This window comes from Lissotriton vulgaris, unplaced genomic scaffold (assembly GCF_964263255.1).
Source record: "Lissotriton vulgaris unplaced genomic scaffold, aLisVul1.2 SCAFFOLD_4766, whole genome shotgun sequence".
Classification (NCBI taxonomy): Eukaryota; Metazoa; Chordata; class Amphibia; order Caudata; family Salamandridae; genus Lissotriton; species Lissotriton vulgaris.
In genome coordinates this window covers 23,437-37,384 of record NW_028243891.1, presented here as the reverse complement: position 1 = coordinate 37,384, position 13,948 = coordinate 23,437, and the positions used below count along the sequence as shown (strand labels likewise).

The 13,948-nt window shown below is 42.3% G+C and overlaps 1 protein-coding gene across 1 annotated transcript in view; it reads right to left on the bottom strand.

The window, feature by feature from the left end:
• The window catches only part of LOC147668212 (ARF GTPase-activating protein GIT1-like), a gene marked incomplete at both ends in the record, with an annotated part of 136,171 nt that overhangs the window by 106,150 nt on the left and 16,073 nt on the right, over positions 1 to 13,948 (bottom strand). The window lies entirely within an intron of this gene.

Sequence of the window (13,948 nt, the reverse complement as noted above, 5' to 3'; positions counted from 1 at the left end):
AATGTACATATTGTACATAAGATTGTCTCACTCCTATCAACATGTATTTTACCCTCTCTATGTTGTAAACAGGATTAATGTCCTGAATGCTATTTTATTATTTACAGCATTGTTTGGGTTTACTCATGTTTTCCTGTCTATGTAAAGCGCCCTACCATATGGGTCTTGTTTGCTCTTTGCAAAATGCATATGTCGAAAATACACTGCTATATTTTTGGCACAGCTGCTGTTGATGCATTCTATGCCAGCGCTTACAATTCCCCTGGCTGAGGGCCATTTGCCAGATCCTGTTCCAGTAAGGCTGTGTGTGTTAGGCGCTTTAGCTTAGGTGCTCTTGGCTTTTTCATTCTTTTTATTAGCAATAGTTTTAGGCTTCCTTGAATAGTCCTTCAAATGAAGAAAACCCAACAACGGAGAACACAATCCTAAAGCCCGCAGGGTGGCAACTCTCCTTTTTGGAGACAAGCTAACACGTTAAGATTAGTTCTCCAATTAACCACTTACAATTTTTCTGGAAATTACACACCAGAACCTGGGGTCAAATCCTAGGGACGGTTACCAAATAAATTATCTTAAATTCTCAAATAATTAGGGAATTGAACTGTAATACAGTTATTTTTAACCCCTTCCATGCGGATGACGGCCCTGGCCGTCAGGCATCATGGTGGGCATGTGCTGATGACGGCTGGGGGCCGTCATGAACCCGCCCACTCTCTAAATCGCCAGCACAGCGCGGAAATTCGCCACGCATGCAAGGGGTTAAAAGCAAGGCTGGAACAGTGTTTGGAGCTGCAGAGAAATGGGCAAGCCAGAAGATTCATAGGCAGAACTCTTACCGAACAAAGCTAGGGGCCTGGATTGGCATAAGGACCCAAAGCATGAGCACAGCCGTCAAGAGAGTGACAAAAAAAATGTCATTTAAAACCAAGATACTTTTTCACATGAAACTTGAGTTAACCAAAAGCGCATTGGTTTATATCATTGAACGGACATTTATTAAAAGTAATAGTTTTCAAACATGCACTTGGAAACATTTAAGAATTCCCTACTTCCAAACCCTGACAAAACTACCATCATGGGAACCAAGAGATGTCAATTTATCAATGCATTATATACATAGCCAATATTCTTATATATGGCACAACATTATTTCCTATTAAACCATATACAAGTTAGGTTTTTATATAGTATACACCCAGATCTGTTTAAGTTCAAAGTTTTTATAGATTTGATACTGAAAACGAGTAAGAGTGCAGTAATTTGCTTAGGATCACATTCTTCTCAAAGGCAAAGCTGGGATTTGGAACAGGATTTCCGCTTACACACTGTGCAATTCAGCCACTGGATGAGTATATCATTCTCTTATTTCCTTAACACAAAACGACTATGTTTTGTCTTCAGTTATTTAATGACTATAATTAGCTCTAAGCCTATACCAGTAAAGATGAACATATATAAATGTAAGTGTCTGCCCGTTTAGACCTATAGAGCACTCATATGAGGTAATCAATTGCCCACAGGTCAAAAACAATGGGTTCTGTAGGAAACTCCTGGGGTTACCGCCATGTAGTTCCCACTTTATTATAGATGAAGAGCTGGGGCTCAATTACGTCATGGGTGATGTTAGGTTGGCTTCACTAAGCCTCTGGCCTTTGATCTGGACCAAGGTGAAAGCCAGTCTCAATAGGGATATTATTGAGGACTGTTTGAACTGTGCCTATGGCCATAATATACCCGGCCTCGAAAAACCTACTTGCCCACTCGCCCGTTCTGGCAAGTTGACAAAGAACAGGTGCTCCATTCAGTCAGGAAGTGAAGTAGCAATAAAGATGCCCTAAAATCTTGTTTTTATCTTGTCACATTTGCTGCTTTGTGTTCAGAGACAGAGATCAGAAATCAGTTTGCAATTACTTTTCGTTCTCCGACTGCAGAGTTTCAGGATTTTGTAACGTGGACAGTCTGACCGGCAGTACGAAGTGTGAAATTAAAGGCTGTTTTTCCTAAAAAGCATGAAAGTAGCTAATAAGTCAACTGTACAAACATTTCAACATATATTTCAGTAGTTGTGAAAGCCCAGTGAGAATAAAAAAATATTTTAATAGCATGAAAAATCAGAAGATTTTACGTGGTGGTGTGCAAATGATAAATATGTTTTCTGAAACACAATTGTACAGATTACTGTTAATACACTACTTGCATGGCTTATTTTTTTACCTGTTTGTACTATTTATTGTGCTTTTATGGGCGATAAAGCTTGATTGATTATAGAATATTAATAAAATTAGCATACTGCATTTAATAAACATGTACGACATGTTAAATTAGTTTGACATCATGTATATGTAAAATCCCTTTTTAGAGAAAAGTAAACGTTAACTGTAAGGGAATTCAGGAGTATATTTTTCTGTTAATATCACTACCTTCCCTGATTTCACAAACAGTTTGGCGTAAAGAGGGGGTCAGCTACTTAATGATTGTATTGTATTTATTTAGTTGATGCTTGATCCCATGCCAGTAAGACACAAACATTAAAACCATAGATATTTCTAATAGTACATGTAAACCTGATAAAATCATGCACAACTTTGATGAACATTACCCAAACGCCACATTGTTGCCTTATAGTTACTATTTTTTCGTATTAACTCATAAATCAGCACACCACCCTTTCTGCACACAGTGTAAATTCCAAACAGAGTTTTTAACTAAAAAAAAAGATCCTTGGAGAAATGAACTAAAACTGCAAACAAAAAAGCCTCAAAATCATACAATATAATCCTGCTTTATAAATTCAATAAACCCTCAATATAATGTGCAAAATAGAAGTCCATTAAGTGCTTTATAGGAATTGAAATGCAAGCAAGGATCCAAATACACTCACATTTAATACATGTGCGATGGTGCAACTTAAAATAATCCATACAACATGAAAACTTTAAAAGAATCTACAATGTCCAGTACAAAGCCCCTAGGATTAGGAACCTAGGCAATAACAATGACTGTAGCGAAGAAGATTAGCAAAACAAAGAGGATTTGGACACCCAATAAACGTTGCCAGAGATTGCTTGCAGGTCTTCAATGAGATGCAGAATTGTACATTGGTTGCAAAGAAAAAACACTCTTTTAGATTTCATGGACAAAGCTGTTCTGTGTTTACCAGGTTTTGTCATTTAAAAGGGAAGGAAAGGGCAGGACCTGTGATGCTGAGCCTGGCTCTACTTTGGTTTGCTATTCCCAAGAGACCAAGGACGGGTCAGAGACAGCCATCTGGCCAGAGATGCAGGCGTGAAGCTTGCTTGGCTCACAAAGAATAAGCTGCTGTGGTCGTCTATCTGCTGCTACCAGGGCGAAGGGGACACCAGGTGACATATGGGAATAAAGAGGAGACCAGAAAAAGAAAAAAAAAGTATGGCCTAATGCGGACATTGGGGGCAGGGGTGATTAAGACATCTTATTTAAGTGAGAAAAAATGGAGAGTAAACGAAAGAGCGAGGGAGGAGGAAGAGGATGAGGAGGATGAGGAGGAAGAGGATGAGGATGAGATACCGAGGAGTATCACCATTCCGTATACATGGACAAAAATGTTCTTGTATATGGCACAAAATTACAAGTTAGGTTAGGCCATGTACTGGATAAACGCTAGAAAAGGAGTGAATGAACATGGAGGGACTCTCTATGGATGCAACGGGATTTGGGTGGCTGCAATGTTCTTGCATTACCACAAATGAAAAAAGAATTTCCAAAGCTAAAAAGTTGTTGTTTTTTAAGCTGTTTTTGTGGTACAAAATGTTTTAATGATTGCATTTTTAAAGCATATGCAAGATAAATTAAAATAATAAAAGTTACAAAATGCTGCTATGTAAATGTGGCAGCTTTGTGATTGCAATATATATGTATATATATTTTTTAAACTCAGGAAAACCGTGAACGTGGTGTCTGGAGAGTTGCCAGAATTTCTTTTTTTTTAAATAAAAAACGAGAATGTAAACAAATAAAAGAGAACCTATGAAATGAGTAAAGGAAAAACTGACAACTAAAGGTGTGGGCAATCAGGCCAGGCAATGAAGCACACAGTTTTATGTGGATGTGCGTGTGATCGCAGGCCCGTCAGAAGGGTTGGGGGGATGCTTAAAGGATTCATTTTTCTCTAGGTCCCATGCTTTGAGGGACTTCCCCATGAGCTCCAGCATTTATTAATAGATTCTAAAGCAAAGCTGCTAAGTTTGTTAATGTAAAAGGCAGCTAACAGCTATTACCATTAAATCGCACAAGGTAATGGATCTTCTGTGTTTTCTCTATAGGAAATTTTATTAAACTTTGAAAGAAGCTCTCATCCTATGAAGGGTCCTATTTTAGTTTGTTGACCTCAGCCTCATAAGATTTGACATACCTTGTGATCAAGCAAAATGTCAACTAGGTGATCAAGCAAAATCTCAACTACTCAAAGGGCAGTACAGCCTTTGGCTGAAGTTGATGGATTTCTTGCCACATTTTGTATGCTGCAGTGGGAGGAAGCAAAATGTGAATGATGAGGAAACCAATGGCTGCAGAGGGCTGACCAAAAGCCTGATCTATCAACTTTTGAAAAATGGTCACCTTGGAAGGATTAGGCAAAGCTTTGTAGGGGATGGAGTTTTGTACTGAGCACATCCTAAAGCACTTAAACATAATCACCTTACATCTCCAACACCAAAAAAAGACGAAACAAAACCAAAAGGTACTGAGGATGCTGCTGATGTCCTAGTGAGGTTCCTAAAAGACATTGACCTCGCGGAGCCTGCAAACAATTTAGCTGAAAACCTGTTCTCTGCAAGGATTTCCAATAAACTGTGCACACAGCGTGTGGGGTCGGCTCTGCACCAGGCGATTGCATGAAGGGAGTGGCTATCGGGTGGGTCAGTAAGTTTAAAGGTCTGCAAAGTCAGTCTCTGTATATATATTTACAATTTATTATTCAAATTTTCTTGATTGCAAAAGTCCGACAACTGTCTTAACCAGCCATACCAGACTAAAATAAGAATAAAAAAGAGCTATAAAGGAGGGGTTGAGAATTGGAGAAATAGATCTTAATCATACAGGCAAAAAAAAAAACAAATTTGAAAGGAGGAAGAGTAGGAGTGTGAGAATCGGGAGGGAGGGGGTGCAGTTCAGAATGAGAAGGGACATTTGACACAAACACCATTAGGCAGGGTGGTTTCAACAACTGTCCATTTAGAAAACATTGTGGAAACTGGTTCAAGAGAGATGCTTCTCCAGAACTTTGTTGTGCTTCTTCGAGAGACCCTGGAACCTTCATGAATACCTAATTCAGCCTTGAAGACCACACAGACAGCCTATGCTGGGCATTTCCGGTGCACGTAATACCTTGTGGCTATGAATGCCTCCTACTGATATCAGCGGTGATCTTAGCACTACTCCAGCATACTACACCAATCGTTAACTGGCCACTACTTTCATGGAGTTCTTTCAGTGGGCCCTGCTAGAGTAACTATGGAGGCTAATTATACATCACTGCTGCCACCTTTATCTGTCACTGCCAGTACTGGAGTTTCAGTGTACCATCACACTGTTATACACTGATGAAAATAATTTTAACATTATGCATATTTCCAAGCTTAGTGATCCCACGTGAACCTTTCTGAATCACTAAAGTACTTATCTATGTTCAGATTTGGTCTTCTATTTTGAACATTCACATTTTCGTTTGATTCACAACTTAGCGGTACCAAACACACATAGGCACCACATATTCAATCACAAAAACACCCATACCCATTAGAAACAAACTTCACAGTACAACACAAGCACAAAACAGTGAGAGTAACGCAAGTTCATTGGTGCACAACCTCGTGCACAATCACAAGCATACGAGGATGCTAAATAATGCACAGGCTTTAAAATCATTTTATAAACAGGAGTATGAAAATAAAACGGACATAGTCAAAGAGGCACAACCCTATAAGAACATTAACACACACACAGGTGAAAGCAATGCAACAGACAGTTTCTCTTCATGGAGCAAGTTCATAGACACAGACAAAGGTGCATTTGCAGTGCTAACAAAATAAGCGAAGAGCAAATAAGAATCGAAAAAGACGACCCTCCCCCCACCCTCAACCCCCCCTTTTCCAGGGCAAAAGGTAAACGGAACACATAGGCTGGAAAAGTCTGATTTTAAATATCCTTCCATTAACCATTCTCGGATTGGTTACTTCTTTGGATGCGTAAAAAGACGGAGCCAGGGAGGGACTCTGTTACAAATTCATGTTAGAATAATTTGGTGGGGAAATAATAACAGCTGAGCATAGTAAACAATAAACTAATGACATCTGACTTTGGGAGCAGCAGAGTTCCACAAGCCTGGCTGCCTGGTCAGCACAGCCTGAAGGTCAAATTAAGTACTCAGTAAGCCGGATCCAGAACAGAGGTGGAGAAACTAGCAAATTAATTTGGAAAAGTTAGGGAGAGCAGAGAGAGCGGTTAGGCATGGTCCCAAGACAACACACTAGCTTAGCCTTAAAAGAGTTTTCAAGTAAATTATGCAACCAAGAAATTAAAGTATGAAAAGTCTTTCAAATTAGAAATCATTTATTTTCTAAGAACTATTTTCCATAAAGTCAATTGTATTATATCTGTGTAGTCACTAACGTTTATACAAATAAATAACTTCTAAACATAAATATGGAAAAATTTAGGAATCCCTCTCCAAAATGCTACAAGAGGCATGCCAACACACTCGTGTATAGCGTACACCAAGTCTAAAAAGGAAAGAAATGTTTTAGTCTGAAGAACTTTAAATCCACAGGAGAATGCCTGAAACAGCTTCAATTGCCAGATACAATCATTGAGAATGAGGGAGGAGAGTGACATCCCTCAACATACGAAATTCAACAAATTACATGAACTATATCTCACTAAATGGTGGCAGCTCTGTCTACGCTCGTGGGAAGGAGGTCAAGGAGTATTCCTCAAATGAACCAAGAAAGACTTGTACATCCCCCAATACAAGTGGGTGACATCTGGGATGTAAGTCCTGCTACCAGGATCCAATGACGAAAAGCAGGGCAAGTCAGGCTGTAATAAGTAGATTCCCTCGTGGAAAGAAGAGCCTGCACTTGCCATTGGTTCGGTGTTGACTGCTGGCACAAAGCCTGCCAGATCAGGCACATAGTTACTGCCACAATACCCATCTGAGGGGGGTGGGTGTACTGATCATTTTAGTGTGAGGGAAGTTATGTTTACAGGAAAAACTGTTTTATTTGGCCATGATTACTTGGCAAGATCTATCTGAATGGTGCTCCTATGCATTTCTTTCATTTTTATCCCATCCCTAATGCACATTGTATCTTTGACTAGTAAAAATGAAAGGTTGCATATTTTCATTTAACAATTATAATGATGGAAATACACTGCCATCTTGATCAAACTAAATGAAGAAGAAAAATACTATCTGACCCTGTGCCATGAGGCACAGGGTCAGACTGATTTGCATATAGCCATGTATGAACTGGGGTGGCAGAGTGGGCTAAAGAACGGTGATGGATTAACCCCTTCGAGGCTAATGACGAGCTGGCCTCGTCATGGCGCTTACCTGCCGTGCGCGGATGACAAGGCCAGCTCGTCATAAAACAATGTAGAATAATAAAACCCAGCGCAGGACTGGAAAACGCCTAGCAGCCATGGGGTTAAACCCAGATCTTTTGACTGGGTGTGAGTGTTTGATTGATTCAGATGCTCCGTCCATCACCACCCCCTTTTGTACCGCTTTTGGCCACCATAAGTGTGGCAGGGTATGCTCAGACTTGAGTCCCTTGGTCACTTTGCCACTGGATTCAAGCAAGCCGGGCTGAAGACGGCTGGAATGCCAGAAACCGGTCCTCGGAAGCTTGTTTCCGGTCCAGGGAAGACATGGCTTGGCAGTTCGGGCTGGACTGTTCCCATGAGGCACAGGGTCAGACTGATTTGCATATAGCCATGTCTGAACTGGGGTGGCAGAGTGGGCTAAAGAACGGTGATGGATTAAACCCAGATCTTTTGACTGGGTGTGAGTGTTTGATTGATTCAGATGCTCCGTCCATCACCACCCCCTTTTGTACCGAAAAATACTATCTGTTCTGCTTTTTTGTTCCTAATTGTAGAAAAGGAAAATGCTACTTACCAGTATGCATCTGTTCTTGGCATATACAGTTGCAGAGTCTCACACTGTGCATTAGATCGCCACCTGGTGTTGGGCTCGGATGATTGCATGTTGTTGTCGTCTTGGAAGAAGTCTTTGTAGTCACGAGATAGGCGACTCCTCCCTTGAACGATAGTGCGCATGGGCATCGACTCCATCCTTAGATTGTTTTTCGCTATGATGGGAAATGATGGAGTTAGAAGAAATAAAGAAGGGATGTCGATGTGTTAAGATAGAACTGGAACAGATACAGGTCCCGGGGAGGCGGGTGGGCGTGTGAGACTCTGCAGCTCTACATACCAAGAACAGATGCATACTGGTAAGTAGCATTTTCCATTCGAGGCATATGAGCTGCAGCTCTCACACTGAGCATCGATTGTACAGCAGTGTCTCCCCTGGCGGTGGTCACCTGTACCTGTTGCAGTAGTTTGAAAGAGAGTTTTGAGGACAGCTTGGCCTACAGCAGCTTGCTGCTTGGCTTGAACATCAACTCAATAGTATTTTGTGAAGGTATGTGTTGTAGACCATGTTGCTGCCTTACAGATGTCTTCTAGGGGAATGTGCCCTAAACAATGACAGATGTGGTCTATTTTGTAGGTACGCAGCAATGGCTGCAAGATGAAGCCTCATAGATGAATATGCTAGATTACATGTGTGTAAGTGTAGTAGGTAGCAGATAATATTCTGGATAGAAGCATCCAGTGGAACATTTGATTATTGTTGCAGTAAACTGCATATCTCTTCCATTTTGCTGCATAGCAAGCTCTAGTAGTAGGTCTTCTGATTCTTTAATGATATTCATACAGTCTGGTGGTAGGTTAAGGTAACCAAACTCTAGATTCAGTTGATTTGGATCTGGATGTCTGATGTCTACATGGTTGTGTGTTAGCATGGATGGTGTCAGACACAGCTTTTGGTATGGAACTATCGAGATTTCTAGTAGCATTGTGAACCACGGTTGGCGTGCCCATGTGGGAGCTACTAGGATCATTTTGAGAGACTGTTGTCTTAGCTTGCGCACTACTAGTGGTATTAGTGGGAGTGGCGGAAAAGCGTACGCAAATCTGCCTGACCAGTTTATCCATATCGGATTGCCTTTGGACAACGGGTGTGGAAACCTGGCGGCGAAGGTTGGGCATTTTGCGTTTTCGTGTGTGGTGAACAGATCGATGTTTGGATGACCCCACTTGTGAAAGAATGGTAGGAGAATTTGCTGATGTAGTTCCCACTTGTGAATCTGTTGTGTCTGCCGACTTAACAGATCTGCTATCTGATTGTGAACTCCTGGAAGGTGTTCTGCTAGCAGATATATTTTTTTGTGGAATGGCCCATCTCCAAATGTTCTGTGCAAGCCGGGACAGTTGCAGAGAGTGTGTCTCCCCCCTCCCCCCCCCCCCCCCACTGTTTTTTTTTTTTTAAAGTAGTACATGACTGTCATGTTGTCCGTCCGGATCAGGACAGCTTTGTTCTGTACATGTACTTGGAAGGACTTGAGTGCTAGAAATATTGCTAGCAGCTCTAAGTGATTGATGTGGAACACTTTTTGTGGAGTGGTCCATTTCCCTGGAGTTGTATGATGTAGGAGATGGGCTCCCCATCCTGTTAGGGATGCGTCTGTTGTAAGTTCTATTTGTGGAACAGGCTTGAGGAACTGCCGCCCTCTGGACAAGTTTTTGGTGTTCCACCACTGCAGAGAGCGATGTGTGTGGCTGTCTACCAACACCAGGTCTGTAAGTTCTCCTTGAGCCTGGTTCCACAGATGTGCTAGGCATTCTTGCAATGGGCGCATTTGCAGTCTTGCATATGGAACAATAAAAATGCATGATGCCATCATGCCTATTAGTTGCATGAACACTCTGGCTGAGAGAGAGTGTTGTGTTTAAAACTTTGTGACTAAGGCTTGAAAGCTCTCTATCCTGGCTGGACTGGGATAAGTTAGAGCTGTAGCTGTGTTTATTGTAGCCCCTAGGTATTGATGTACATGAGAGGGCTGAAGATGTGACGGTGTAGTTGATTGTAAACCCTAAGTTGTGCAATGTTTGAATTGTTTGAGATGTGTGTTGTACACACTGATTGAATGACTTGGCTTTTATGAGCCAATCGTCTAGGTATGGGAAGACATGGATGTGTGGTCTTCTGAGATGTGCTGCTATTCCTGCTAGGCACTTTGTAAACACTCTTAGTGCAGTTGTGACTCTGAATGGAAGGACTTTCAACTGATAGTGTTGTCCTTCTAACACAAAACTTAGATACTTCCTGTGAGAAGGATGTATGGGAATGTGGAAGTAGGCGTCCTTGAGATCTAGTGTAGTAAGGAAATCGCTTTGTTGCAACAATGGGAGCACTTGTAAAGTGATCATATGAAAATGATCTGAGTGTATATATAGATTGAGGGGCCTGAGGTCGAGAATTGATCTCAATGTCCCCTCTTTCTTGGGTATTAGGAAATACAGTGAGTAAACCCCTGTTCCTTGATGTTGTAATGGAACTATTTCTATTGTGTGTTTAGAAGCAATGAGAGAACCTGTTGTTGGAGCAGCGTTAGATGTTCTGTAGACATTGGGCGCTGTCCGGGTGGTATATGTGGAGGGGTGGCTGTAAGTTCTAGGCAGTACCCATACTGGATAATTTGTCTTACCCACTTGTCTGTTGTGATGGAATTCCAGACAGGTAGGAACTGTGTTAGTCTGCCCCCTACAGGAGTGGAACTCTGTTGGGGAAGCAAAAGGAAGTCACTGTTTTGTGTTAGGGGAGGTTCGATTGTTATTTCCTTGACCTCTTCCCTTGTTGTTGTTGCCCCTATAGCCTCCTCTAACATATCCTTTATTGGAGGATGTTTGTGTGTTGGTTTTAAAGGGAGCTGAATTGTCTGCTCCAGCTCGTTTGGAGCCTCCTCTGTAAAAGGAGCGACGAAAGGAGCCTCTTGCTTGGGTGGACGGCAGAGCTCCAATAGATTTGGCTGTATCAGTGTCGTTCTTCATTTTCTCAAGTGCGGTGTCTACCTCTGGACCAAACAATTGTTGTTGGTTGAATGTCTGATTTAAGATAGATGTTTGCTTAACTCCTGAAATTCGTAGCCATGCATGTCGTCTAAGTAGGACACTAGTGTTTATTGCTCTAGATGCTGTGTCAGCTACATCTAGTGCGCACTTGATGGAGGCATTTGAGATTAGCTTCCCTTTCTGTATAAGGTAATTTGCCTGTGCTTTATATTGGTCAGGTAGATGTTGTAAAAGTGTTTCTAACTGATCATAGTGAGCCCTGTCGTATCTTGCGAGGAGGGCTTGTGTATTAGCTATGCGCCATGTATTACTAGTTTGGGCAGCTATTCTCTTGCCTGAAGCGTCTATTATCTTTGACTCCTTTTAAGGAGGTGGTGCTTCTCCTGAAGTCTGTGAGTTTGCTCGTTTTCTAGCGTTCGAAACGACTAGAGAGTCTAAGGGTAGCCGTCCCTTAATGTAGGCAGGATCCCCAGGAGCAGGCCTGTACTTTTTCTCTATTCTTGGATTTATGATCCTAGCTCGTACAGGATCTATAAACACTTCTGGGGCATGCTTGATGACTCCTTCAATCATAGGTAGTATTTGAACTGACTTTTGGGAATGTTCAAATGTGTCTAGCAAAAAATCTTCTTCTGCCTCATCTGAGTGCTTTGTGATATTATGATAGATGGCAGCCCTATTGAGTAAATGTCCAAAACCTATATTGTCTTCTGGAGGAGATGGTTTGGATGGGTACGGAGTGGATCTGGGATATCTGGCACATTCTGCGGATTTGGGTACTCCCAGTCTGGTGTATCACTTGGGTAGGGAAAAGGCTAATCTGGGTCTCTCCCCTCCCCTATGGTATACTCATCATCATTCTGAGGTGGAGTATGTGGAGGTGAAGAATGAGGAGGAGAATTTTGAGGTGAAAGGTTTGAAGGAAGAGGAGGTGAAGGAGAGGGTACAGGAGAAGAAGGGTGCATAGGTGATGTGGCAGAATACCTCTTCTTGACAGGCCCTGGAGATGTAGGTGCTGTATCTAATTTTCTCTTCATGTGTGGCATAGTAGAGACATGTCCTGTTTGTCGATCAATGTAGATTCTTTTTTGCAAAGGATCAGGCTGAAAAAGCTCCTCTTCTTGAGGAACCACTTTCGGTTCCTGGTATGGTTGTAGCTTGTCTTTAGCCGTAGGAGCTGGTATAGAGTCCTTTGGCATAGTTTTTGGAACCAAAGAGATTGTTTTTGGAGACGAGGCTTGTTTCGTGGGCTTTGAAGCATCGGAAGCAGGCTTTGTGGGTTTCAGCACCGAAGATTTTGGGTTGGAAGCTGTTTTGGTCGGGTTGGAAGCGTCAGAAACAGGCTTCATTATTTTCGGAGCCGTCTTGTCTTTAGGAGTCGACGGTTTCAGAGTGTGCTTCGGAACCGGGACCTCTTTCGGTTTCGGTGCCGAGGGAGCTGGTGGTATCGGCACGTGCGGTTTTCTCGGTCCCAAGATACCAGAAGGCTGTAATATTCTCTTCGGAGTCAGGCTCGATGGAGGGGCTTTCAAAGCAGTGTTTCGGTCGCGACTGGGCCCGAAGACGGAGTTTTGACCTTTGCCTTCGATTTAGGTGTAGGTACTGAGGCAGGGGCAGTAGTACTCGCACGTTGACCTGAAGGTATGGAGTCATCCGAGTCGTCTGCCTCAGATACAATTTGGAGATCATCGGAATCCTCCTCTGGGGACGCATGGACCTTTTTCAAAGAAATCCACCGGTTCCGGAGCAGATCTCTGCATATAGTGTTGACGGGCCCTCCGATCTCGAATGGTCTTCTTGGATCGAAAGGATGCACAAGCTGTACAGCTCGACTCGTCATGTTATGGACGATAAGCACAGATTACACACCTCGTGATGGTCGCTGTGTGGAAATTTTGCTCCACACTCGGGGCATCTCTTGAATGCCATCCTTTCCATGTGTTGTAGGCCTCACGGCATGGAAAGGCCCAATGGCCCCCGTCGATGCCGGAATCGATGGGATGATGTTGAGCCGATAGTTATTGATATAAAAAGCTGTTTGGTAAAGTTTTTAAGCGTCAAACTACAAGAAAAGTAGATTTTGAACCGGAGCGGAAAAGTTACATCCGAAACCCGCGGCGGAAAAAAACAATCTAAGGATGGAGTCGATGCCCATGCGCACTATCGTCCAAGGGAGGAGTCACCTTTCTTGTGACTACAAAGACTTCTTCCAAGACGACAACAACATACAATCATCCAAGCCCAACACCAGGTGGCGATCTAATGCACAGTGTGAGATCTGCAGCTCATATGCCTCGAACACAATGTTCTATTACAATTTTTTTTATAGAGAAATGAAATGAGAATATTTAGGTTCTAACTGCTGCAATAACCAATGATACGAAAACCCAGCTCTACTGTACTGAAAATATATATAGCAAAACAAAATGAGTCCTAATTATAAAGTCAAGAATAATATTTGCTCTAGACTAGTGGTTTTGGCACCTATAAGTGCTGCAAGAACCACCACCTTGTGGGGCTATCCCGCAGAGCTCAGGAGTATGTGATTTCCTTAGGGTTGTGCTTCTGGAGTAACTCCAAACACAGATAGAACACTGCACTTCTTTACTCCCTTTCAACTGGACCACCATATGTGAAAGATCTCGGACCATGCTCTTGACCTGCGATCAGAGATGTAGAATAAATGGCTTTACAGCCTATCAGAAACCTCTATAAGACAAGGCACACACATTACCCATGTTCAACTGACTGCAACACGACCAGACGACTT